Source organism: Jaculus jaculus, chromosome 13 (assembly GCF_020740685.1).
Source record: "Jaculus jaculus isolate mJacJac1 chromosome 13, mJacJac1.mat.Y.cur, whole genome shotgun sequence".
Classification (NCBI taxonomy): Eukaryota; Metazoa; Chordata; class Mammalia; order Rodentia; family Dipodidae; genus Jaculus; species Jaculus jaculus.
The window spans coordinates 47,157,288-47,182,561 of NC_059114.1; the positions used below are offsets into that span (position 1 = coordinate 47,157,288).

Below are 25,274 nucleotides of genomic sequence, written 5' to 3' on the forward strand. Positions count from 1 at the left end.
GAGAGGGATTGAAGGGGAGAATAGCTTTAGGTAATGCCTAGCTCCTTGTATCAACAAAAACTGAGTTTGTCTTTAGAACAATATAAAGAAGTATTGATATATAAAATATATACATGTGTAAAAGATTCAAGTTAAGCATGCCTTTAATTCCAGTACTTGAGAGGCAGAGGTAGGAGGTTCTCCATGAGTTCAAGGCCACCCTGAGATTACATAGTGAATTCCAAGTCAGCCTGGTAGAGCAAAACCCTACTTTGAAAAACAAAAGCCAAAACAAATACAAAAAAGGGGGGGGGCTGGAAAGAGAGCTTGTTAAGGCACTCAAGGCAAAGCCTAACAAATGGCGCATGCATCTGGAGTTTGTTTGCAGCGGCTTGAGGCCCTGGCACACCCATTCTCTCTGTCTCTCTTCTATCTCTCTGCTTGTAAATAAATAAAAAATATCAAAAAAACCCAAACAAACAAAGACTCAAGTTTCTCAGACACATGGAGAACCTCATGAAGCCTCCTGATTTGTGAGTTTACTTCTGACATCCTCACTTGTGCAGCCTTCTACCCTGGAGCTAAGGAGGGTGCAACAGCAACAGAACTGTGGTCAGCCCCTGTTTGGAGTTTCCTCAGGTTCCACCAGGCAGTCATAAACATGGGTGTGGTTGTGTTGATTGCCAGCAGAGTCTGCCCTCATCTTCCTAATCTTGCCCATGGCTTTGGTATTGAGAAGGAAGTAGCATAGGCAATGTATGAATAACAGTGTATGCCAAGGCTTTAGAGGTGAGGGATCAAGAGCTCAGAGCTACGCTACGCAAGTGGCAGATGCCAGTCTTTTCTGAAGAATGCTGCCGAAGGGCTATGGATCCTTCATGTTCCCTCATTTGTGAGGTAGAAATTCCTTCATTGATGTCCCCCATAAGAAAGGTGAATAACCATTTCAGTTTTTTTTGGGCAGAGGTATTTCTCAGATGTGGGACTTTCTTCCCCCCGGGTCAGCAAAGTTCAGGGAAGTGGAGGCAATTGATTACCCTACTCAGGGCCATTAAGGAGCTTGTTGTCCCTGTGCAACTGGGTCCACCCCTTTGGGTTCATTTAATCAAGTGCTAGCTTTTTGTTTATTATGTTTTGAGACCCCCCCCCACTTCACAATCCCTTGTGTAATTTTTTTTTTTTTTGGAAGAGGTAGGGTCTCATTCTGGTCCAGTCTGATGTGGAACTCACTGTAGTCTCAGGCTTGTCTTTGAATTCACAGTGATCCTCCTATCTTTGCCTCCCATGTGCTGGGATTAAAGGTATGCAATGCTATGCACAGCCCTTGTGGGATTCCCCCAACCCCTCAGGTAGGATCTCATTCTAGTTTAGGCTGACTTGGAATTCACTCTGTGGCTCCAGGCTGGCCTCTGACTCACAGTGGTCCTTTTACCTCTGCCTCCCAAGTGCGGGGATTAAAGGCATGTGCCTCCATGCCTGGCCCTTGTGGAATTAAAAAAAATATATAATTGCAATTACGTGTGCGTATTAGCACACTAGGATTTCTTGCTGCTGCAAACTAATGTCTATCTGGCTTCTGTGGGCACTGGGGAATTGACCTTAGACCAGCAGGCTTTGCAAGAAAACACCTTTAACCTCTGATCCCTCACTCCAACCCCTCCTCTGTGGAATTTTAAAAATACTTAAAAAAATTATTTATTATTTTGAGAGTGACAGAAAGAAGGGGGGGGGGAGAGAATGAATGGACACGCCAGGGCCTCCAGCCACTGCAAACGAATTCCAGACATGTGTGCCCCCTTGTGCATCTGGCTTACATGGGTTCTGGGGAATAGAACTGGGATCCTTTGGCTTTGCAAGCACATGCCTTAGCTGCTAAACCATCTCTCCAGCCCAGTATTTCCCATTTTATAGATGAAGAAATGGAAGCTTAGTGAGGATAAATGATTTTAGTAAGGTTAAAAACCTTCATGAGGTTCTGCTGGGTATGGTGGTGCACCCCTTTAATCCCAGCACTCATGAGTCAGAGGTAGGAGGATTGCTGTGAGTTTGAGGCCAGCCTGGGTCTGCAGAGTGAGTTCCAGGTCAACCTGGGCTAGAGTGAGACCCTCAAAAAAAAAAAAAAACAACAAAAAAACAAAAACAAAAACAAACAAACAAACAAAAAAACCCAAAACCTTGGTGGGTGCTGAGGAGGTGGTTAAGTGGTTAAAGGCACTTGCTTGTAAAGCATGCCAGGAGTGTTTAATTCCTCAGTACCCATGTAAGCCAGATGCACACTGTGGCATATGTGTTTGGAGTTTGCAGTGATAAGATACCTTGGAATGCCCATACACTCTCTCTCAAAACACACAAAACAAACAAACAGTGCAACATGTGGTAGAAGACAGGAGTGCTGGCACATGATGTTAGTCCCAGCTCTAGGGGAAGCTGATGAATGAGAACATTTCCTCTGAATATGAGTTTTGAGACCAGCCTAGGCAGCACAGCAAGATCCTGTCCAATTAAAAAAATCTTGGGCTGGAGAGATGGCTTAGCAGTTAAGGCACTTGCTGGCAAAGCCTGAGAACTTATGTTCATGGGGCTGGAGAGCTCGCTCGGTGGTTTAGGTGCTTCCTTGCAAAACCTAAAGGCCCTGGTCCAGTTCCCTAGTACCCACGTAAAGCCAGATGCACAGAGTGGCACAAAATAAAATAATTTTAGGGTAGGAGAGATGGCTTAGTGGTTAAGTACTTGCTTGTGAAGCCTAAGGACCCCAGTTCAAGGCTCGATTCCCCAGGACCCACGTTAGCCAGATGCACAAGGGGGCGCACACGTCTGGAGTTCGTTTGCAGTGGCTGGAGGCCCTGGCGCGCCCATTCTCTCTCTCTCTCTCTCTGCCATTATCAAAGAAATACATAAAAATAAACAAAAAATAATAATAATTTCAAAAAACCTTGGGGTTGGAGAGATGACCCAGCAGTTAAGGTACTTGCCTGCAAAGCCCAATGGCTTGGGTTTGATTCCCAAGTACACAAGTAAAGGCAAGTGCACAAAGTGGTGCATATGTCTGGACTTTGTTGTGGCTGGAGGCCCTGATGTACTCATTTTCTCTATCTTTTCTTTATCTCTCTGTGCTTGTTAATAAATAAAATATTTTTAAAATGATTTAAAGAAATCTTGGTGCAGCTAGGAATTAAACCAAGGTCTGACTCCAAAGTTCTTTCCAATTTCGTTGCACTGTGCACTACCATCCCATGGGTCTGTGGTCATCAGCAGGACATTTGGCCATTCCACTAAGCTTTCTCCTGGCCCTACTATGCTCCAGGCCCCGTGGGACATGCTTCCAGGGCTGAGGAGCACACTGAGGTCGGGGAGATGGCTCAGTGGGAGAGTGCTGGCCGTCTGAGCGTATGTGGATCTTCAGTGCCCTCCTATGTTCCAGGCCCCATGGGACATGTTTCTGAGTGTATGTGGCTCTTCAGTGTCCACATAAAAGCCAGGCATGGTGGCAGGTGCTTGTGACCTCAGCACTTGGAGGCAGAGATGGGAGGATCCTAGGGTCTCACTGCCCAGCTAATTTAGCTGAATTGGTAAGCTCTAGGTTCAGTGATAGACCCTATCTCAAAAATAAGATGGAAAACAATTGGAGACACTTGTTGCTGCCCTTTTGTCTCAAAACACACACACACACACGTGTCTCCTTCATAATACACAAATACATGCCAAATAAATACATTTTATTAAGGTGCTCATTGAGTTTTAATTTTTAGAGAGAGCAAGAGAGAGACAGAGAAAGACATTGGCACACCAGGGCCTCAGCCACTGCAATTGAACTCCAGATTCTTGCGCCACCTAGTGGCCATATGTGACCTTGTGCTTGCCTCACCTTTGTGCATCTGGCTTATGTGGGGTCTAGAGAATTGAACATGGGTCCCTAGGCTTCACAGGCAAGCGCCTTAACCACTAAACCATCTCTCCAGCCCTCACTGAGTTTTTTTTTTTTTAATTTTTTTAAATTTATTTATTTGAGAGTGACAGACACAGAGAGAAAGACAGATAGAGGGAGAGAGAGAGAATGAGCGCGCCAGGGCTTCCAGCCTCTGCAAACGAACTCCAGACACGTGCGCCCCCTTGTGCATCTGGCTAACGTGGGACCTGGGGAACCGAGCCTCGAACCGGGGTCCTTAGGCTTCACAGGCAAGCACTTAACCATTAAGCCATCTCTCCAGCCCCCTCACTGAGTTTTTTAAAAAATATTTTTATTTATTTATTAGAAAGAGAATTGGCATTTTTTAAAATTATTTATTTATTTATTTGAGAGCGACAGACACAGAGAGAAAGACAGATAGAGGGAGAGAGATAGAATGGGCGCGCCAGGGCTTCCAGCCTCTGCAAACGAACTCCAGACGCGTGCGCCCCCTTGTGCATCTGGCTAACGTGGGACCTGGGGAACCGAGCCTCGAACCGGGGTCCTTAGGCTTCACAGGAAAGCGCTTAACCGCTAAGCCATCTCTCCAGCACAGAATTGGTATGTTTGTAAGAATGACATTTCTGCTTTACTGATAATTCTAGTATTTTCTTTTTAAAAAATAGATCTCTTTGCAAGCAGAGAGAGCTAGAAGATAGACAGACAGTATGGACATGCCAGGGCCTCCAGCCACTGCAAACAAACTCCAGATGTGTGCGCCACTTTGGGCATCTGGCTTTATATGGGTACTTGGTAACTGAACTTGGGTCATTAGCCTTTGCAAACAAGGATTTTAACTTCTGAGCCATCTCTCCAGCCCAGTTTTTAATTTTTTTTTTTTTTTTTTTTGAGGTAGGGTCTCACTCTGGCTCAGGATGACCTGGAATTCACTATGTAGTCTCAAGGTAACCTTGAACTCACGGTGATCCTCCTACCTCTGGCTCCGAGTGCTGGGATCAAAGGCATGCGCCACCACACCTGGCTTAATTTCTAATATTTTTTTAAACAGATATTGTTTGCCCTTTTCAAAGTTATTTCAAATCTATCTATCTATCTATCTTTCTTTCTTTCTTTTTTTTCAAGCTGAGAATGGTGGCACACATATAATCCCAGCACTTGGGAGGCTGAAGCAGAAAGATCATGAATTCCAGGTCAGCCTCACTACAATGCAAGTTTAAGGACATCTTGAACTAAGGTGTGAGATTATCTCAAAAAAAAAAAAAAAAAAAAAAAAAAAAAACTCTCTGCCTCTTTCTCTCAAATAAATAAGTAAGTAAATAAAATATATTTTAAAAAATTGAAAAGGGCTGGAGAGATGGTGTAGTGGTTAAGGCGTTTGCCTGCAAAGCCAAAGGATCCTGGTTCGATTCTCCAGGACCCATGTAAGCCAGATGCACATGGTGGCGCGTGCATATGGAGTTCATTTATGGTGGCTTGGGGCCCTGGTGTGCCCATTGTCTCCTTCCCTCCCTCCCTCCCTCGCTCTCTCTCTGCCTTTTTCTCGCAAATAAATAAATAAATAAGTAAATGAAATATATTTAAAAAAACAAAACACTCTTGGCGCCTTTAATCCTAGCACTCAGGAGGCAGAGGTAGGTGGATCACTGTGAGTTCAAGGCCACCCTGAGATTACATAGTGAATTCCAGGTCAGCCTGGGCCAGAGTGAGATCCTACCTTAAAACCAAAAAGAAACAAAAAAACAAAACAGGACTGGGGAGTTGGCTCAGTGGTTAAGGCACTTGCTTTCAAAGGCTGCCAGGTTCAATTTTCATTTCTCATGTAAAGCCGTATGAGTGGCTCTTACATCTAGAATTCACTTGCACTGATTCATTTCTCTCCCTTTCTCCTCACAAATGAATAAATATAAAAAATCAAAACAACAACAAAAAAAGAGATTGTTTCTTCAAAGCCTATTGTCGGTAAGGGAGTTGTAGAAGAAATAAAATGAGGGTAGATGTGGAGGTCAGGGAGAAAAAATTTCTGTCTGGGCTCCACCAAACTTTTGAGGTGTTTAGTTTACTGTCTGCTTCTATGGTGCCTTATGGGACTTCCATGTTTTAGGTTATTCTCCTCTGTTGGCCCCATGTGCCCAGACTGGGCATTGGAGTCTTTAGGCAATTAGTGTCTGAAGTTTAGCACATGTCATCTTTCACATGTGCAAGGAAGTGGGGAGGGACAGGTTTCTGAGTTTGGCTCATCATTGGCCATGAAGCTCCCAGAGGAGGTTCCTTGAATGTGCCTTCTAATTACCACAGGCATGGAATAGCACAGAAATTGGTAAACTGACCTCCACATCTATTCACTTGTGTACATATAGTTTATCCTTCTACCTGGTGAAGTGAAAAGGCTTCTACAAACTGAATAAAGTGTCTGAGATGCAGCCAGGCATGAGGGTGTACATGTTTAATCCCAGTACTCAGCAGGCAGATGTAGAAGGATCACTGTTTGAGGCCAGCTTGAGACTGCATAGTGAATTCCAGGTCGGCTTAGGGCTAGGACATGACCCTACCTTGAAAAGCAAAAACAAGCAAACAAACAAAAAAAGACAACCGAGATGCATATAAAAGGTCTGGTAAGGAAAGTTGATACAATTTTTTTAAAGTTTTTTTTTTGTTTATTTTTATTTATTTGAGAGCAACAGAGAGAAAGAGGCAGAGGGAGATAGAGACAGAATGGGCGCGCCAGGGCATCAGCCACTGCAAACGAACTCCAGATGCGTGCACCCCCTTGTGCATGTGGGTAACATGGGTCCTGGGTAAATGAGCCTCAAACTGGGGTCCTTAGGCTTCACAGGCAAGCGCTTAACTGCTAAGCCACCACTCCAGCCCCCATTTTTTGTAAATGGACTTTAAAAAGTCAATTTTTGGGCTAGAGAGATGGCTTAGCAGTTAAGGTTCTTGCTTGCAGAGCCTAAGGACTCTGGTTTGATTCCCCAGTACCCACATAAGCCAGATGCACAGGGAGGCACATGTGTCTGGAGTTTGTAGTGGCTAGAGACCCTGGTGCACCCCTTTTTCCTCCTCCCCCATCTCTTTCTCTGTCTCTCAAAACAAATCAATTTTTTTTTATTTTTAAAAATCATTTTTATTTATTTGAGAGTGACAGACAGAGAGAGAGAAAGAGGCAGAGAGACAGAGATTGAGAATGAATGGGTGCGCCAGGGCCTCCAGCCACTGCAAACGTACTCCAGATGTGTGTGCCCCCTTGTGCATCTGGCTAACGTGGGTCCTGGGGAATCGAGCCTCAAACTGGGGTCCTTAGGCTTCACAGGCAAGCACTTAACCACTAAGCCATCTCTCTAGCCCTCAATTTTATTATATTTTTATTATATGTATATATATTATTTATTTATTTATTTTGGTTTCTCAAGGCAGGGTTTTACTCTACCTCAGGCTGACCTGGATTTCACTGTGCAGTCTTAGGGTGGCCTTGAACTCATGGCGATCCACCTACCTCTGCCTCCCAAGTGCTGAGATTAAAGGCGTGCACCACCACGCCCGGCTCTTATTTTTATTTTTGAGGTTACTTATGTATATATAATGTGCTGTGTGTGATGTATACACTGGCATGTGGCCTTTCAACACCCCATGCACTATCCTGTGGGTGACTGGAACAGAATTTTTTTTTTTTTTAATGACAAATTCAACAAATTTCTATTGAATACCATGGTTCAATATGCACTTTGGACACATTGTTACCTCATTTACTGTATCCAATATAAAATGGCACAAAATTTTGATGTCCGTTCCATCACCCTTCTACGTGTTCTTGTTTGAGCCACGTTTCTTACTGATACTGGAGCTTTTCATGAGCCCAGGTGATTCCCTGGTCTCTGCTCTCTTTTGTGGTACTGGGGATAGAGGCATGTGGTCAAACCCAGCTGTTATGTGGGTTCTGGAGATTCAAATTATAGTGGTCCCCCCCCATGCCCTCACCTTCATGCTGGTGCAGGAAGTGCGCTTAACCGCTGAATCATCTCTCCATTCTTTGTTTTTTTGGAGACAGAGTCTTATGTAACTCAGGCTGCCTTTCCGTTTTCAAGGCACTCCCTCCTCCATTATCTTAAAATCCTTACTGTTGAAAGTTTTGTCTCTCATGCTAGTTTGTCTTCTGCTCACGTTAAAGTCCCTTCCCTCTTGCTCTTACCTCAGAGGAAATGAGATTTGAAATCATCTCCTGCATTAGAAACAGAAAAATAGTGCTCTGGCCAGACAGCTTTGTTTTCTGTAAAGAATGGGGCTGCATACGCCAGTGGACTGTATCTGGTGACTGAAGCAAACCTTAAATCCATCTCTAAAAGAGAAAGATAATGAATATATGTCACAGCAGTTTAAGAATACTTTGGGGTCAGGCTTTCTTGGATTCATGTCTTGCTGTCTGCTAGCTGTTAGTGTGTAAGTTGCTTATTTTCTCTAAGCCTTAGTTTCATGATCTGTAGAATGGGAATAATAGTATCTATCTGTAGCTACTTATTTATTTGACAGAGAAACGGAGACAGAGAAAGAGAGACAGAGAGAGAATGGGTACGCCAGGGCCTCCAGCCACTGCAAACGAACTCCAGATGCATGCGCCCTCTTGTGCATCTGGCTTAGGTGGGTCATGGAGAATTGAACCGTGGTCCTTTGCCTTTGCAGGCAAAGGCCTTAACTGCTAAGCCATCTCTCCAGCCCTCCTTTTTGTTTTATAATGGGGCTGTGTGTAGTGGAACATACTTAATAATCCCAGTACTTAGAGGTGGAGCTAGAGTATCAAGAGTTCAAGGTCATCCTCAACTCTCCAATGAATTCTGGCTAGAACTATATGAGACCCTGTTTTGTTTTTTTAAAACATGGGTACTTTGGAATTGAATCCAGGCCATCAGGCTTTCAAACAAGTATCTTTAACCTCTGAGCCATCTCTCCAGCTCCAAGACCCTGTTTTAAAAAGCCAAAACTGAGCCGGGTGTGGTGGCACACACCTTTAATCCCAGCACTCAGGAGGCAGAAGTAGGAGGATCTCTGTGAGTTTGAGGCCACCCTGAGAATACATAGTGAATTCCAGGTCAGCCTGGGCTAGAGCGAGACCCTACCTCAAAAAACAAAAACAACAAAAAAAGAAAGAAATTTAAGGAAATAATATTGTTTAAAAATTTTTGGCAACCCCCTGTAGTTTCTTACCTAATCTTTTGCTTCCCCTGTTTCCTAGTATGTTCTTCTGAGTTATAATAGAAACCAGCTTTGATTTCTTGCTTCCGATTTGCTGCTTTGGGTCTTTGTATATGCCGTGCTAATCAGTGAAAACAGTCTTGGAAGCCTTCCATGGCACCCACTGCTGTAAAATTGTCCTGGCGTTCCAAGCCTGTGGCAGTGTGTCCCTATCCTACCGCTTGAATTATATAGTGAGCTACTACTTACATGTCCCTCTGCTCCTGATAAACCGCTCCATATGGTCCTCCAAGCATGCCTGTGTTTGCATCTCCGCCAGTTCTGCCCAGAGTCTACTTACTGTGGTGCCTACTATATGCTGCAGATCCATCTTCTTCAGTACCTCCTCTTCTGTATCCCCACAGCAACACCTTGCTTACTGAATTCAGCACACCTCATTGCAGTTTAGTTATTTGTCTCTTATATGAGCTGCTTTATTTTGTGTCTTTTAGCATGGTGCTGAGTGTAATATTGACACCATAAATGTTGAAATGAGTACATGAAAGTCTGGGAAATGGTAACCCTGGGTATTGAAATCCTACTTCTTCCCTGCAGCACTCCTTGATCCCCAGTTACAGTGAGTTCACCATGCTCCATTCTGAAAGTCCTTCATATGTAAAACTGATTTCTTTGAATATGTCTTATGTTCCCAATTGGATTAGAAATTCCTTTAGAAACTGCCTTCCTTATTCCTCTTTGGTTCTCCCCCAACACAGTTCCTGGTACAGAGACAGTGCTTGTTAAAAGCTTGTTAGCATAAAAGGCTTGCTTTTTGGTCAACTAAAGTATCCATCATCATTTGCTGCATTGCTGTAATTCACTGGCTGGTAGTCTTCAACTTGGATTTTTTTCAGGACCAGAAAGGGAAGGGAACAGTCAGTGTGAAGCAGCAGGAATGGTGGGCCTGTGTTACCCTGGACTGTTTAAGCTCACATATGTACACACACATACATATTGTTGGTTTTTCGAGGTAGGGTCTCACTCTAGCCCAAGCTGACCTAGAATTCACTATGTTGTCTCAGGGAGGTCTCAAACTCATGGTGATCCTCCTACCTCTGCCTCCTGAGTGCTGAGATTAAAAGCATGTGCCACTGTACCTGGATATATTGTATTTATTTTAAGAGAAGCCCCAAATTCAGACTTTACATGAAATCTCTAGGGACTCCCATTTGTGATCCAATTTGACCTACAAGCCACTGGCTTGTGACCTTTGGGTGTGGCAGGTTCCCCTACTTTCTGTGGAGCAGAGAGAGTAGAGGGCATTCTGTGAATGCTTTTCAGGGAGTGTTGGTGAAAGCCTAGCTCTGGTGGAGAGCGTCTTGTAATTTTTTTTTTTTTTTTTGAGGTAGGGTCTCACTCTAGCCCAGGCTGACCGGGAATTCACAACGAAGTCTCAGGGTGGCTTTGAACTCATGGCAATCCTCCTGCCTCTGCCTCCTGAGTGCTGGGATTAAAGGTGTGTGCCACCATTTCTGGTTTATTGTAATTTTTAAAATATATATATTTTTTGTTTATTCTTATTTATTTGAGAGCGACAGAGAGAGAAACAGGCAGAGAGAAAGAGAATGGATGCGCCAGGGCTTCCAGCCACTGCAAATGAACTCCAGATGCATGTGCCCCCTTGTGCATCTGGCTAATGTGGGTCCTGGGGAATTGAGCCTTGAACCGGGGTCCTTAGGCTTCACAGGCAAGTGCTTAACCGCTAAGCCATCTCTCCAGCCCCTATTGTAATTTTTTAAAGTAGAGATGTAATCTCTTGGGCTGAATCCTGTAGAACATCACTGAGTTCTGCTTGATTCTCCCTTGTATTCTGATTTTACCGGGTAAGCAACTTTTGATCCTAGCAAGACAGTAACCCTGAGACTACTATAAGCTTTGCTCTTGTCCATAGTATCTGCTGAGGCACGTTTGCTAGTTGTTACTTCTGGCTGCTTGAGTGAGTCTGGTGGCCAGGCTGGTAGAGCCACAACCACTTCTGTTAATGACCTCACTGAGAGGAAAGCTCTTCGTGAACAAATATAGCTGAAAGGGTCATATATAAAATCATTGCCTAAATGTGGCTAGCTGAAGGGCAAAGCAGTATAATATGCAGAAGGGAGCCTGAGCCTTCATGGAACCTTTTGCAGGGTGATATCTTCCCACTGGCTCTCATTCTTTTTGTAGTTTCTGAGGTTCCCCTGGCAGTATTTACATGCTTGGCTTTTCCTTGTAGGAATGAGAGTGTTGAGATTCTCAACAGAGGCAGAAACTAGCCAATTGGGATCTCCCTGGAAGAAAATATAAGACACTGAAAGTAGAGGATGTCTCTGGTGAGGAGTTTGGGTGGCCGAGAATGGGGAAAGAAACAGTACTGGTTTTGCATCATACACTTTTGTGTATATTTTCCAAATTATTGATCCTGGGAATTCAACCCAGAGAATACATTCTCATTATTACCGTGTATGTGTGTGTGGTTACATTTGAGTGCATGTGTCTTTGGAGGCCGCAGGACAATTTTAGATGTAATTCTTGTCCGTCTTTTTTTTTTTTTTTTTTTTTTCTTTCCTAGGATGGCCTAGAACTCACTCTGTAGTTCCAGGCTGCCCTCAAACTCATGGTCATCCTTTTACCTCTGCCTTTGGAGTGCTGGGATTAAAGGTGTGTGCCACCATGCCTGGCTTGTCCATCTTTTTAAAAATACTATTTTATTTATTTATGAAAGAAAGAGAGACAGGCCTACAGCCACTGCAGACAAATTCCAGACATATGTACTACCATGTGTATCTGGCTTACATGGGTTCTGGGGAATTGAACCTAGGTCCTCCTTAGGCTTCTCAGACAAGTGCCTTAGCTGCTATGCCATTTCTCCAGCCCATATATTTTTTATTTATCTGAGAGAGAGAGAGAGGGAGAGCGAGCAAGCATGTGCGAGAGTGAATGGATGCACCAGGGCCTGCATGTGCTGCAGACTTCAGACACATGTGCCACCTAGTGCATCTGGCTTATGTGGGTCCTGGGGAATTGAATCTGGGTCCTTAGACTTTGCAGGCAAGTGTGTTAGCTGCTGAGCCATCTTTCTAGTCCCTTGTTCATATTTTTTGAGACAGGGTCTTTCATTAGTCTGAAGCTTACCAATAAGGCTAGATTGCCTGGTTTGTGAACCCCGGGGATCCACGCTCCTCGCTCCTCCACCAGCACTGGGATTGCAAGCATATCCCACCACATTAGCATTTTCTTCATGGGTTCTAGGGATTGAACTGAGGTAATGCTTGTAAGAGAAGCATTTCACTGCCTGAGCTAACTTCCCAGCCCTCCTCACCCTTTTAAAATTTTTTGGGGACAGGGTGTCATATAGTCCAGGCTGGCCTCAAACTTGCTATACGCCCAAGAATGATCTTGAACTTCTTATTTTCATGGCTCCATCTCTTCAGTGCTAGGCTTATAGGCATGTGTTACCACACTGGGTTTATGTGGTACTGGGGATTGAACCTAGGGTCTTGTGCATGCTAGGGAAGTACTCTTATCAACTGAGATACATCCTTAACCTTATAATTTTTTTAAAAAAATTATTTATTTATACAGAGAGAGAGAGAAGGAGAGAGGGAGGAGGGGCAGATAGAGAATGGGTGCACCAGAGCCTCTAGATGCTACAAACAAACTCTATATGCATGTACCACCTTGTGCATCTGGCTTATGTGGGTCCTGGGGAATCCAACTTGGGTCCTTTGGCTTTGCAGGCAAGTGCTTTAACCACTAAACCATTTCTCTAGCCCCGACCCCATTTAAAAAAATATTTATTTATTGCTGGGTGTGGTGGTGTATGCCTTTAATCCTAGCACTTGGGAGGTAGAGGTAGGAGGATTGCCACGAGTTCAAGGCCACCCTGAGACTACATAGTGAATTCCAGGTGAGCCTGGGCTGAAGCGAAACCCTACCTCAAGGAAAAAAAAAAAGTATTTTAGAGAACAAGAGAGTGAATATGGGCACCCCAGGACTTCCTGCCACTGCAAACAAATTCTAGACACATGTACCACTTTGTGCATCTGGCTTTATATAGGTACTGGCAAGTTGAACCCAGGCCATCAAGCAAATGCCTTTAGCCACTGAACCATCTCTCCAGCCTCTTCATTATAATTTTTCAGATGTACTTGCATAGAACTGTGTATAGATTGCCCATTACATTTCTTTGTTTTACTCATGATGTGTGAATTTCTTAGCAAGCATCTGGATCCAGTCACTGTAGACTGCCTCTCAAAGGAGACAGCTTTGGTGGTTGCTCATAGATCCTCTCTGAGCCTGCCCACTTTTGAGTTCTCATTCAAAAAAACCCCATAAAACAAAAAACAACAACAACAACAACAAAAAACAAATAAAACACTCCACCCCCCTTGGTCTGCTTTGGATGTTGGCTGAAATCCTAAGCGTGCTTGCTTTGACATTTTGGGGCTTTTTCACTTTTCTCTCAGTAAATTTCCTTTACCTTAAAAAATAACAACAACAACAAAAAAAACACAAAACAAACAGTTAAAGCTTCTTCCCTCACTCCCTCCCTCTTTCCCTCTATTTATTCCCTAAAAGTCTTAGCGTTTGTTACTTAGTGGTCTTTGGAAAAACAGTCAGGCTTTAAATTGTGTTCAACATTTTACTGTTTTCAAATTTTATTGTTTACTAATACATTATTTGATCCTTCTAATATCCCTATTTTTCTCTCTCTCTCTCTCTCTCTTTTTTTTTTTTTTTTTGAGGTAGGGTCTTGTAGCTCAGGCTGCCTTGGCATTCACTATGTAGTCTCAAGGTGGCCTCTACCCCATGGTGATCCTCCTACCTCTGCCTCCCGAGTGCTGGGATTAAAGGCGTGCACCACCACATCTGGCTAGCATCCCTATTTTATAGTAGTAGAAATTTCCAGAGAATTTGAATGACTTTTTCATACAAGCTAGCTGAGTTTGGGCCCCTTGCTCTTAGTTCTTGTGGCAGGGAGGTAGTCCCCTGGTGTTCTCATATGCCTCTGAGTTTCCAGAGCTGTTTGTTTCACTTGGGGCAGGAATGGAGCCCTTGTCTTGTCTTTTTCCTCCCATTTTGAGCCTTTTCCAGGACTCTGAACGACATAGACCCCTGGAAATGGCCAGTAGTTTGTTTCTCCATTTTCCAAATAGGGTAAAACTAGGGGTCCATTGGAAGTATATTCTTTTTCTTTTTTAAAGTAGAGTTTCACTGTAGCCCAGGCTGGCCTAGAACTCATGGTAATCCTCCAACCTCAGCCTCCTAAATGCTGGGATTAAAGGTGTGTGTTGCCACTCCTTGGCTGGAGGAATATCTTTTAGTGGGGTTTGAACTGGCAATCTGGTTTTCTACTCTTTGTTGAAGACTTATTGCTGGTATTAGGCAAAGGACTTTGTTTCTAGGTTAGAAATCTTTTTAGCAAAGAAGTAAGTATGGAATAGAATTGGAAGGACTCATGTGGTCCTTGGAGATAATTTAATGCTCCACATCCCAGAGAGTATAAACATTGTAAAGTCTGCAAGATGGGTTTGGATTAATATCCTGACAACATATGGCTTGCCATGTAGGGCATTCCTTAGAGACGCTCTTCGCCGTACCCAGCCCGTCTTTGCCGGGTGGCTTCTTCCCATAGGTCTTCTCAGCAGCTGTTGTGATCCTGGGTGAATCATCAGCTTTCCCAAGCTTCAAAAACAAACCCAATTTTAACTGACAAAAGTCTTGATACAAAAGGAAAACTGGGAGACAATGTTTTAGTTCTCCTTTGCTTTCTCTGAGTTTGTTCAGGGTGTTCACCTCCAATAGGAATATTGCCTTATCCTTAATTCTTGTCTCTTGAAAAATCTATATTGTAAATCACCCTGCCCTTCATAACTTGTGCTACTGAGACCAAATGTATGGAGATTTCTGGAAACTCTAGGGAAGAAGTGAGCATCATGGTGGTAAGGCTCATTTGCTTCTAAAGGCCAAACAGAAATCCATGGCTTGTAATTTTTGTTATTTCTATTTGAATCAGAAGTTAAGGCTTTTAAAAATTTTATTTATTTGAATGAGTGAGAGAGAATGGGTGTGCCAAGGCCTCTAGTCACTGCAAACAAACTCTAGATGCATGCAATTACCTTGTACATCTGTCTTACGTGGGTACTAGGGAATTGAACTTGGGTCATTAGGCTTTTGGAGGCAAGTGTCAACCATGAAGCCATCTCTCCAGGCCCTGAATTGAAAGCTTTTGAAGAGACTTCTGTGCATTAATGACACAGCTAGGAATGAGGGAGACTCATTTGCAATCTTTGGTTGGGCTTGTAGAGGTTATTCTCCGTTTTTTTTTTTTTCCCTAATTGGGTCCTGACCTATGCTTTGCCAGAGTTGTAAAGACAGGAATTAGCTATCATGGGCAGCTTTGCAGGCCTGGAAATTGAGCTGGTTCAATCAGATTTCGGTTCAGAGGGTGTGTATGTGTGTGGGGGGGTGCTTTCTCAGGCATGTGAATTTATAAGAACCCATGAAGCCATAGTTTTAGTTAACTCCAGGAACATGACTACTAACCTGATCTGTGTGAATGGCTAAAAACTGGAAAATGGCTACAAGCCAGTTTGCCTCTGGTGGAAAGCTTTTGGGGATAGTCATACTATCAAATATACCTAGATTTAAATCATGTACTAGCTGTAATTCTTTAGAAGTTTATTTAACCTTGCTGTTCTTATTTCCTCATCTGAAAGCACTCAATATTTTGTCCAGATTTTTTCTCTTTCCTTCATTGTCTTTTGAGAGCTGTATCTATAATCTGACTGGCATATCTTTCTCAGACTGTTAGGATACCAGATTTGGAGTCTACTTTTTTTTTAAAAAAAAAAGTACTTTATTTTAATTAATTAATTTATTTGACAGAGAAAGGGAGAGAGAGAGAGAGAGAGAGAGAGAGAGAGAGAGAATGAGCACGCCAGGGCTTCCAGCCACTGCAAACAGACTTCAGATACATGCACCCCCTTGTGCATCTGGCTAACGTGGGTCCTGGGGAATGGAACCTGGGTCCTTTGGCTTTGCAGGCAAATGCCATAACCGTCAAGCCATCCCTGCAGCCTGGAGAGTCTCTCTTTTATGTGCATGCATGCATAGATGTGTGCACCTCATGCATGTGCATGCAGAGGCCAGAGGAGAACTTCTCTTAAAGCTCCTTAAAAAAAACAACAACTTTATTTTAATTTATTTGAGAGACAGAGAAAGAGTGAGAATATGGGTGTGTTAGGGCCTCCTACCACTGCAAATAAACTCCAGATGTATATACTACTTTGTGCTTCTGGCTTTACATAGGTACTATAGCATGGACCCTGGGCTGGGCTGTCAAACTTTACAATCAAATGCTTTTAATTGCTGAGCAGTCTCCCTAGTCCCTGTTAATTTTGTTGTTGTTGTTTGTTTGTTTTTCGAAGTAGAGTCTCAGTCTAGACCAGGCTGACCTAGAATTCACTAGGTAGTCTCGGTGTCAAGGTGGACTTGAACTCACAGTGATCCTCCTACCTATGCCTCCCAAGTGCTGGGATTAATGGTGTGTGCCACCACGAATGGCTAAATTTTTATTTTTTATAATTAACAACTTCCATGTATGTAAACAATATCCTATGGTATTTCCATCCCTCCCCTGACTTTCCCCTTTGAAATTCCTCTCTCCATCATATCCCCTCCCCCTATCAATCAGTCTCTCCTTTATTTTTATGTCATGATCTTTTCTTCCTATTATGATGGTCTTGTGTAGGAAGCATTAGGCACTGTGAGGTCATGGATATCCAGGCAATTTTGTGTCTGAGGGAGCATATTGCAAGGAGTCCTACCCTTCCTTTGGCTCTTAGATTCTTTCCTTCTGCATTGGACCCTGAGCCATGGAAGGTGTGATTGAGATATTGTAGTGCTGAGCACTCCTGTGTCACTTCTTCTCATCACTGTGATGCCTTCTGAGTCATCCCAAGGCATCTGAAAAGAGAAAGTTCTCTAACGAAAAAGTGAGAGTAGCATTAATATATGGGTATGAACATTAAGAGAAGTGCTTACTGGGCAGTTTGATGAGCATAGTATATACATTTAGCCAGATAGCAGCAGGCGTTACACCCATAAGGGCTCATGACTACCTCTGGCTTACATGGGTAATGGGGATAATTTCTACACAGTGTACCCTGATCATAATCCCCTCTTATGGCTCCTTGAGTTGGGGTTTCTTCCCTCAGCCAGAGCCGCTGTCTATCAGGGAGCCCTCATCATTCTCCAGTTGCATGCCCCCTTCACTGCAGTCACTGACATGTCTTGCAATACCCAGCTTTTTATGTGGGGTCTTGGGGATTGTGGTAGTTTGAATGGATATCCCTCAATAGATTCAAGAGTTTATTAAAGCTTGTAACTTGGATCTCCAGTCTTCTGGCTAGAGGAGGTGTCACTGTAGGTGGATCCTGGGATCTAGTCCTAAGGTGTCACTGAGGGTGGATCTGAGTTCCAGCCTAAGGAACTCTGCAGTGTCTAAGCTCTGCCTGGTTCCCTGCTGCTTAGCTATGTGTATGTATTTTCTTTTCAATTTTTTAAAATTAATAACTTAGATGATTATAAAAAATATCCCATGGTAATGCCCTCCCTCCCCCCACTTTCCCCTTTGAAACTCCATTCTCCATCATATCTCCTCCCCATCTCAATCAGTCTCTCTTTTATTTATTTTGATATCATGATCTTTTCCTCCTATTATGATGGTCTTATGTAGGTGGTGTCATGCACTGTGAGGTCATGGATATCCAGGCCATTTTGTGTCTGGGGGAGCATGTTGTAAGGAGTTCTACCCTTCCTTTGGCTCTTACATTCTTTTTGCCGCCTCTTCCACAATGGACCCTGAGCCTTGGAAGGTGTGACAGAGATATTGTAGTACTGAGCATTCCTGTCACTTCTTTCCAGCACCACGATGCCTTCTGAGTCATCCCAAGGTCACTGCCATCTGAAAAGAGAAGATTCTGTACCAAAAGTGAGAGTAGCATTAATATATGGATATGAACATTAAGAGAAGTGTTTACTGGGCAGTTTGATGAGCATAGTATATACAGACAGCAGCAGATGTTATACTCCTAGGGCTCATGACTATCCCTGTTTTAAGTTTTCAGTATCAGGGATGTATTCCCTCCCATGGAGTGGGCCTCCAGTCAAATTAGAGGGCAGTTGGTTTCCTCCATGACATACATGCCACTGTTGCACCTGTTGGCTCATTTGAGCTGGCTGGCTAAAAATAAGGCTTGCAGTGTCCACTGCTGAATATCTTCACTGGTGATTTCTCTTTCTCCCATTGAACTGCATGCAGAATGGCTTCTTCCAGCTTTCTGTCAGCTGGTCTATATGGAGGAGCTTATCAGCTCAGTTCCAGCAGGATTTCTCAGTGGGCTTGCAGCCTAAGTATGTGGTGTCTTTAGCAATAGGGTCTTACCCTCTATTCCTGGTGGAAAACCAAGGGCCTCAGTAATGGCCTGTTGTGTATGTTGAACTATCCCTGCATCTCAGTCATTTGTGACCTTAGTTCTAATAGTTTCTGTTTGATGAATTTGGGAGCCCCATGTTAAGAGCATATGTTTATGATTGTAATGTCCTGTTGGAGTGTGCCTTTAATCAATATAAAGTGACCTTCCTTATCTTTTCTAACTAATGTTGGACTGAAGTTTACCTTGTCAGATATTATGATAGCAACCCCTGCTTGTTTTCTAGGACCATTTGCTGGAAACACCATTTTCCAACACCGTAGTGTCCATCCTTTGTAGAAAGGTGAGTTTCTTGGAGGCAACAAATTGAAGAATCCTGCTTTTTAACCCAGTTTGCAAACCTATGTCTTTTGGTTGGGGCATTGAGGCCGTTGGTATTAAGAAATATTATTGAAAGGCGTGTATTTATTTTTGTCATTTTTTTTTGTAGTTCTTCCAGTTTTACCTTTGCTTTCTTATATAGTATTTGAGTATGGCTTGCTTTTTCCAGGTTCCTTATATGTGTGCTTTTCTTTCTCTTCAGCATGGAGGATCCTTTCAAGTATTTTCTGTAGAGCTGGTTTTGTCTTCAAATATTCCTCTAGCCTGTTTTTGTTGTGGAATGTCCTTATTTCTTCATCTCCTTGAATGGATAGCTTTGCAGGATAAAGTAACCTTGGTTGACATTTGTTATCTTTCAGAACTTGGAATACATCACTCCAAGTAATCTGCTGTGATCCTGATGGGCTTTTCTTTGTATGTAATTTGATTTTTCTCTCTAACTGCTTTCAGTATATTTTCTTTGGTTTGTATGTTTGGTAGTTTAATTACAATATGGCGAGGAGAGATTCTTTCCAGGTGTTGTCTGGTTGGTGTTCTAAAGGATTTCCTGTACCTGCATTGGCACCTCTTTCCCAATTTGGGGGAAGTTTTCTTCTATGATTTTGTTGAAAACACCTACTATGCCTTTGGAGTGAAATTCTTCTCCTTCTACTATACCCTGAGTTCTTACGTTTGATCTTTTCATAGTGTCCCGAATATCTTGAAATTCCCATTTATATTTTCCTAATAGTTTGTCTTCCTCTTTGTTGGACTGTATTAGGTCTGGCCCCTTTTCTTGTAGTTTAGATATTCTGTCTTCTCCTTTACCCATTCTACTGGTGAGATTTTTAGAGTGTTTTTTTTTTTTTTTTTTTAATTTCATTAACTGTGTTCTTCATTGCTAGTAATTCTGGCTGGTTTTTCTTTATTATCTCTATTTCCTTATTTATGTCTTGTATTGACCTTTTTATTTCATTAAATTGGTTTCCTGTGTCTTCTTTGATTCCTTTGATTTCCTCTTTGACTTCTTTGAGCATATTTATAATCATTCTGTGGAAATCTTTTTTTTTTTTTTTTTTATTTTATTTATTTTTTTTTTTTTAAATTTTTTTTTTTTATTAATTTATTTGAGAGTGACAGACACAGAGAGAAAGACAGATAGAGGGAGAGAGAGAGAATGGGCGCGCCAGGGCTTCCAGCCTCTGCAAACGAACTCCAGACGCAAGCGCCCCCTTGTGCATCTGGCTAACGTGGGACCTGGGGAACCGAGCCTCGAACCGGGGTCCTTAGGCTTCACAGGCAAGCGCTTAACCGCTAAGCCATCTCTCCAGCCCCATTCTGTGGAAATCTTTCTCAGGCATTTCCTCTAACTCATTCCCACTGGAGGTCTTTCTGATACATTAATACTTTTTGGTGGATTTATAGTGTCTTGATTTTTGGTGGTTTTTGTGTGTGTGTGTGTGTGTGTGTGTGTATATATATACATATATATATTTGCATCTTAGATTAATTTAATGCTTGGATTTTCTAGTTAGCTGCAGTATTATTAGATGTATCAATCAATCCAATGTTATATATCTTCAGGGTAGGAACTTAAGGTGCTAGGTGTGGCTCTCAAGACTCTCAGAGTATCTATAAAAGTTACCCTAGGTGTTGGGTTTGCCTGCTATGAGAGTATTCAAGTAGGCTGATTTGAAGAAAATACAGGCAGGTTCTAAAATTTAAACAATGTACACATTCCATAAAAAACAGCACAGAGTATTTATGCAAGAGTAGGTATCATGACAACTCTAACAAAGTCACTGTCCCTTAGGGTATGTAGTGCCCCACACCCTTAATCCTGTCAGCAAGGAGGTTAAGATTTCTGGTCTGTTGAGGGTTCTATCAGCTTGTGACCAAGTTAGACCCTTCCCTAATGAACAACAGAAGAGGAAACAAAGACACTATAAATCAGAAAGCAACAAATAAGAAGCCCAAAATATAGCTTATATAAGAATGGCAAATCTGACCATCCATTAGGTTTAATATATAATTCATCTTGCTATGGAAGGTGCAATTAGCACTTCCGGTTCAGGCCTATATACCAGGTTTAGTTAGTGGGTACTGACCTGGTGTAATTCCAGTTATCTTTTGGGATGATTTTGGTTTCAGTTATGCTGTGCTCCTGCTTGGGTCCCTCTTGGTGCACTATGTGTTCAAGAATGCTGCCTGTGTCGTTGGATTGCTGCTCTGGTCGCTGGTGCTGTGAGCTCCCTTCCCCTGGTCTCTGGTGATTGTTGGCACTTGTGCTGGCAGTGGGGGAGAGGAGGCTGTGGATGGTGGCTCTGGTTCTCTCACTGGTCCATGTGATTCTCTACCTCGTGATCTGCTCTTCCATTGTTTGCTGTGGTTCTCTCTTTATGTTTCTTGAGTTTGCGAAGACCTCTGGTGTGAGTGGAAAATCCCCTCACCTGGCTTTACCTGTGGCATAAGCCGAGCCTTGCAGCTGTGGTCCCGCAGACCTTGTGCCACTGCTGTTGGAGCCACTTCTGCCTGCCTATGTGGGCTCTGGGTGCTCTGGATCTCTCCTACTTCTCTGCTGCTGTTGGTAATTTCTTGTACACCTCAGTTTTTAATAGAAGAGTGTATTTTGCTGTTTGTTTTTTTTTTTTTTCTTGGCTTTTTCTCCCCTAGGCCGCTTTGGCGTGTTTCCTATGCCTCCATCTTAACCAAAAGTCCTCTATTTCTTTATTTCTTTTTTTTTTTTTTTTTTTTTTGAGGTAGAGTCTCACTCTAGTCCAGGGTGACTTGGAATTCATTATGTAGTCTCAAGTGGCCTTGAATTCACAGTGATCCTCCTACCTGTGCCTCCCGAGTGCTGGGATTAAAGGTGTGTGCCACCACTCTCAGCCAGCTATGGGTTTTTATTCTTGCTTTTGGTTGTGGGCCTTTTTTTCTTCTTTTTCTCCATTACTGAAATTCCCCTGAATCTGTAACCCTGAAATAAATTCTGTTCCTCCTATAAACTCTGGTTTGGAGGTTCATCCTAGCAACATGAAACTGACTATGACAGGGGTTGAACTTGGTGGTCTCTTGCAAGAGACACTCATGCTGAAGTGGCAAGTGCTCTTAACTCCTGAGCCATCTCCCAGCTCAGGATTTTCATTTTTTATTTTCTATGTTCTTTATGTAGTCTTTGCAAACCATTTGTGAGTCAGATCCTCTATTTCTGGTGCTAGAACAGATTATCCTGATCAGAAGCAGCCTAAGGAAGGAAAGGTTTTGGCTTACAGTTTGGAGGGGGTGTTTCAGCATGGGGGGAAAGCATGGCAGGTTCAGACAGCTGGGGCATCACATCTTTACATCAAGAAGTAGTAGCAAGAGCAAGCTGAATGCTGCAAGTGGGACATCTTAAGGTCTGCCCCCAGCAACACACTTCCTCCAGCAAGCCTTACTTCCCAAAGGTCCACAACCTTCCCATGCAGTGCCACCAACTGTGAAGTAAGTACTCAAACACATGATTCTGTGGGAACATTTTACATTTAAACCATCATAGACCCCAATATTTTTCTAGTTAGCATTTAATTGAGTTGTTTTCTGAGTACCCACTGTGTGCCAGGTCTATTTGGCCAATGGTATGTGACACTGGCCAAACAAACTAGTAGTGAATAAGACAGATGTGGTCTCTGTCTTCAGTAATGCTCTCCCAGCTCCCTCCTTAGATGGCCCACATCTGACTGGTCTTGTTCATTCTGTGTGATGTCCTATGAATTTCATTCTGAGAGGCTAATCTTCTCCCTCGACCTGGGGGACAGTGCCTCTTTGTCTGCATGGGCCTTGCCTGCTGGCTTGCCTGCTCCCAAGAGATGAGAGCAGTGTGCTGAGGCTAAAGGAAAAAGCCGTGAGGGCCGCTAACTGACTCAGCTACACATGTCTCAGGAGCTTGTGCTTGGCACTCCTGAATGTTCCTTTTCTCCTTGTACACAAATTATAGTGTTCATTGATAATTTAAATTCAAGTAACCTCCCCCCCACCCCCTGCCTTAAAAAGCAAAAACCAACAAAAACACCAGCCCTGTGTATTATGGGGTAGAGAACAAAGCAGGGCAACCCTGGTCTCCTGGTGGGGTTGTTTTCTTTGTAGCCTTGCTGTGGGTTGCCTTAACTTTAATAGGACTAATGTGTAATTCAGACATAATTGATATTCTGCAGTCATAGGATCCTCTCTTCTCAGCCGTGTTTGTCATAAATAGTGTGACAAGTAAATCCAGGGGCTTTGGCTGACAGGCTTCCTGACTTGCTTCTTCTTTGCTTTGGGCTCCAGACTCCATCCTGGCCCCTGATGGGCCCTGCATAAAGAGGGCCCTGTGGCCAGGATGATGATTCAGAGTAGGAGTATGAAGATAGCCTTCTGTTCTCCCCTCCTCTGCCTATTGCCAATTTTGTTGGCAGTTGCCAAGAAATGTGTGTGGGGAGGCAGGCAGAATGACTCCAGTAGAGAAATGCATTTGTCTTTCCTCCTCCTCTTGCTATGGTGTATAATGTGACCTGGTATGGCTTGGCCCTCTGCATTCTGTGTGATTCCTCCAGCATGGTGGTATTTTCAACAGTGTATTATTTGCTGGTTGGTGTGTTCCCCAGATTCCATCACTCTCCTTGGAGGCTGGGGGAGTGTGCTGACAATTAGTGTCTCAGCTCAGCCTTTGTTTCTGGTGCTATCACTACCTAAGGCAGGCATGCTGGGTAAGCCCAGATGAACCCTGTTTGCATGGCTGCTGGGGCTGGGGATGTGCTGTATTTGGTTTTAGTGTTAAACATCACCTAGAGGTTTAGTTGGAAGCATGGCATAATTATTGCTTAGGTACTAGTTAAACCTATCAGCCAACAGATGTCAAGTGCAGGAAAAAAGTGCAAGAATGTTATTATAGTGGCATAATAGTTATTATCATAATCAACTGGTGGTACAGCTTTTGATAAGAGTCAGATTCTGAGATGAGAGCAGGGGAAAGGTTAACTTTGAATTGCAACACAATGAATGGTTGCTCTTCTTTATAGGAGATGCTGTATGGATGGGGATTCAGGTCTGGAGTGGCTACCCTCCCTGTGTAAGGAGCTATGGAAACTTCAGCTGGGTTTTATGTCCTGCAGGAACTTTCTGGTAGTGTAGTAGAGCAGCAGCCATTGATGTAGGATGTTTAAAAATTATTTTAAATTAACAACTTTCATAATTATAAACAATATCCCATGGTAATTCCCTCCCTCTCCCTCACTTTCCTCTTTGAAACTCCACTCTCCATCATATCCCTCCCCCCTAGCAATCAGTCTCTCTTTTATTTTGATGTCATGATCTTTTCCTCCTGTTATGATGGTCTGTGTAGGTAGTGTCAGGCACTGTGAGGTCATGGATATCCAGGCCATTTGTGTCTGGAGGAGGATGTTGTAAGGAGTCTTACCCTTCCTTTGGCTCTTACATTCTTTCCGACACCTCTTCCGCAATGGACCCTGAGCCATGGAAGGTGTGATTGAAATATTTCAGTGCTGAGCAGTCCTCTGTCACTTCACAGCATCATGGTGCCTCCTGAGTCATCCCAAGGTCACTGCCATGTGAAAAGAGAAGGTACTCTAGCCAAAGGTGAGAGTAGCATTAATATATGAGTATGAACATTAAGAGAAGTGCTTACTGGGCAGTTTGGTGAGCATAGTATATACTTTTAGCCATATAGCAGCAGATGTCACACTCCTAGGGCTCATGACTACCCTTGCTGTAGGTTTTCAGTATCAGATATATTCCCTCCCATGGAGTGGGCCTCCAGTCATATTAAAGGGCGATTGGTTTCCCCCATAACAGATGTGCCACTATTGCATGCACTTATTGGCTCATTTGGCCTGGCTGGCCAAATACAAGGCTTGCAGTGTTCACTACTGGGTGTCTCCACTGGTGATTTCTCTCTCTCCCATTGAACTGCATGCAACATGGCTTTTTCCAGCTTTCTGTCAGTTGGTCTACATGGAGGAAGTTATCAGTTCAGCTCCAGCAGGGTTTCTCAGTGATCTTGCAGCCCATATATGTGGAGCCTTTAGCAATAGGGTCTTACCATCTATTCCTTGTGGGAAACCAAGGGCCTCAGCAATGGCCTGTAATGTTTGGGGGACATCAGGGACCTTGGTTTAAGGTGTTTTTGACTGTAGCTTCTAGGAACTGTACTCCTTATGGTAAACCATGCACTGTATGTAGGAAGTGGGGATGCATACAGTTCCATCCATTCCAATTGTGGTAGGCTGTATTTATGGAAGACACATTATTATTTCCTAGAAAACTTGACAGGAGCTGCATCCTCAATTCTAGTTAAAAAGGAGATGGTGGGCTTGAGAGATGGCTTAGTGGTTAAGCACTTGCCTGTGAAGCCTGAG

At 43.2% G+C, this 25,274-nt stretch overlaps 1 protein-coding gene across 3 annotated transcripts in view; it reads left to right on the forward strand.

The window, feature by feature from the left end:
- The window catches only part of Sil1 (SIL1 nucleotide exchange factor), a 359,491-nt gene that overhangs the window by 38,013 nt on the left and 296,204 nt on the right, over window positions 1–25,274 (forward strand). The gene's annotated exons all lie outside the window — the stretch shown is intronic.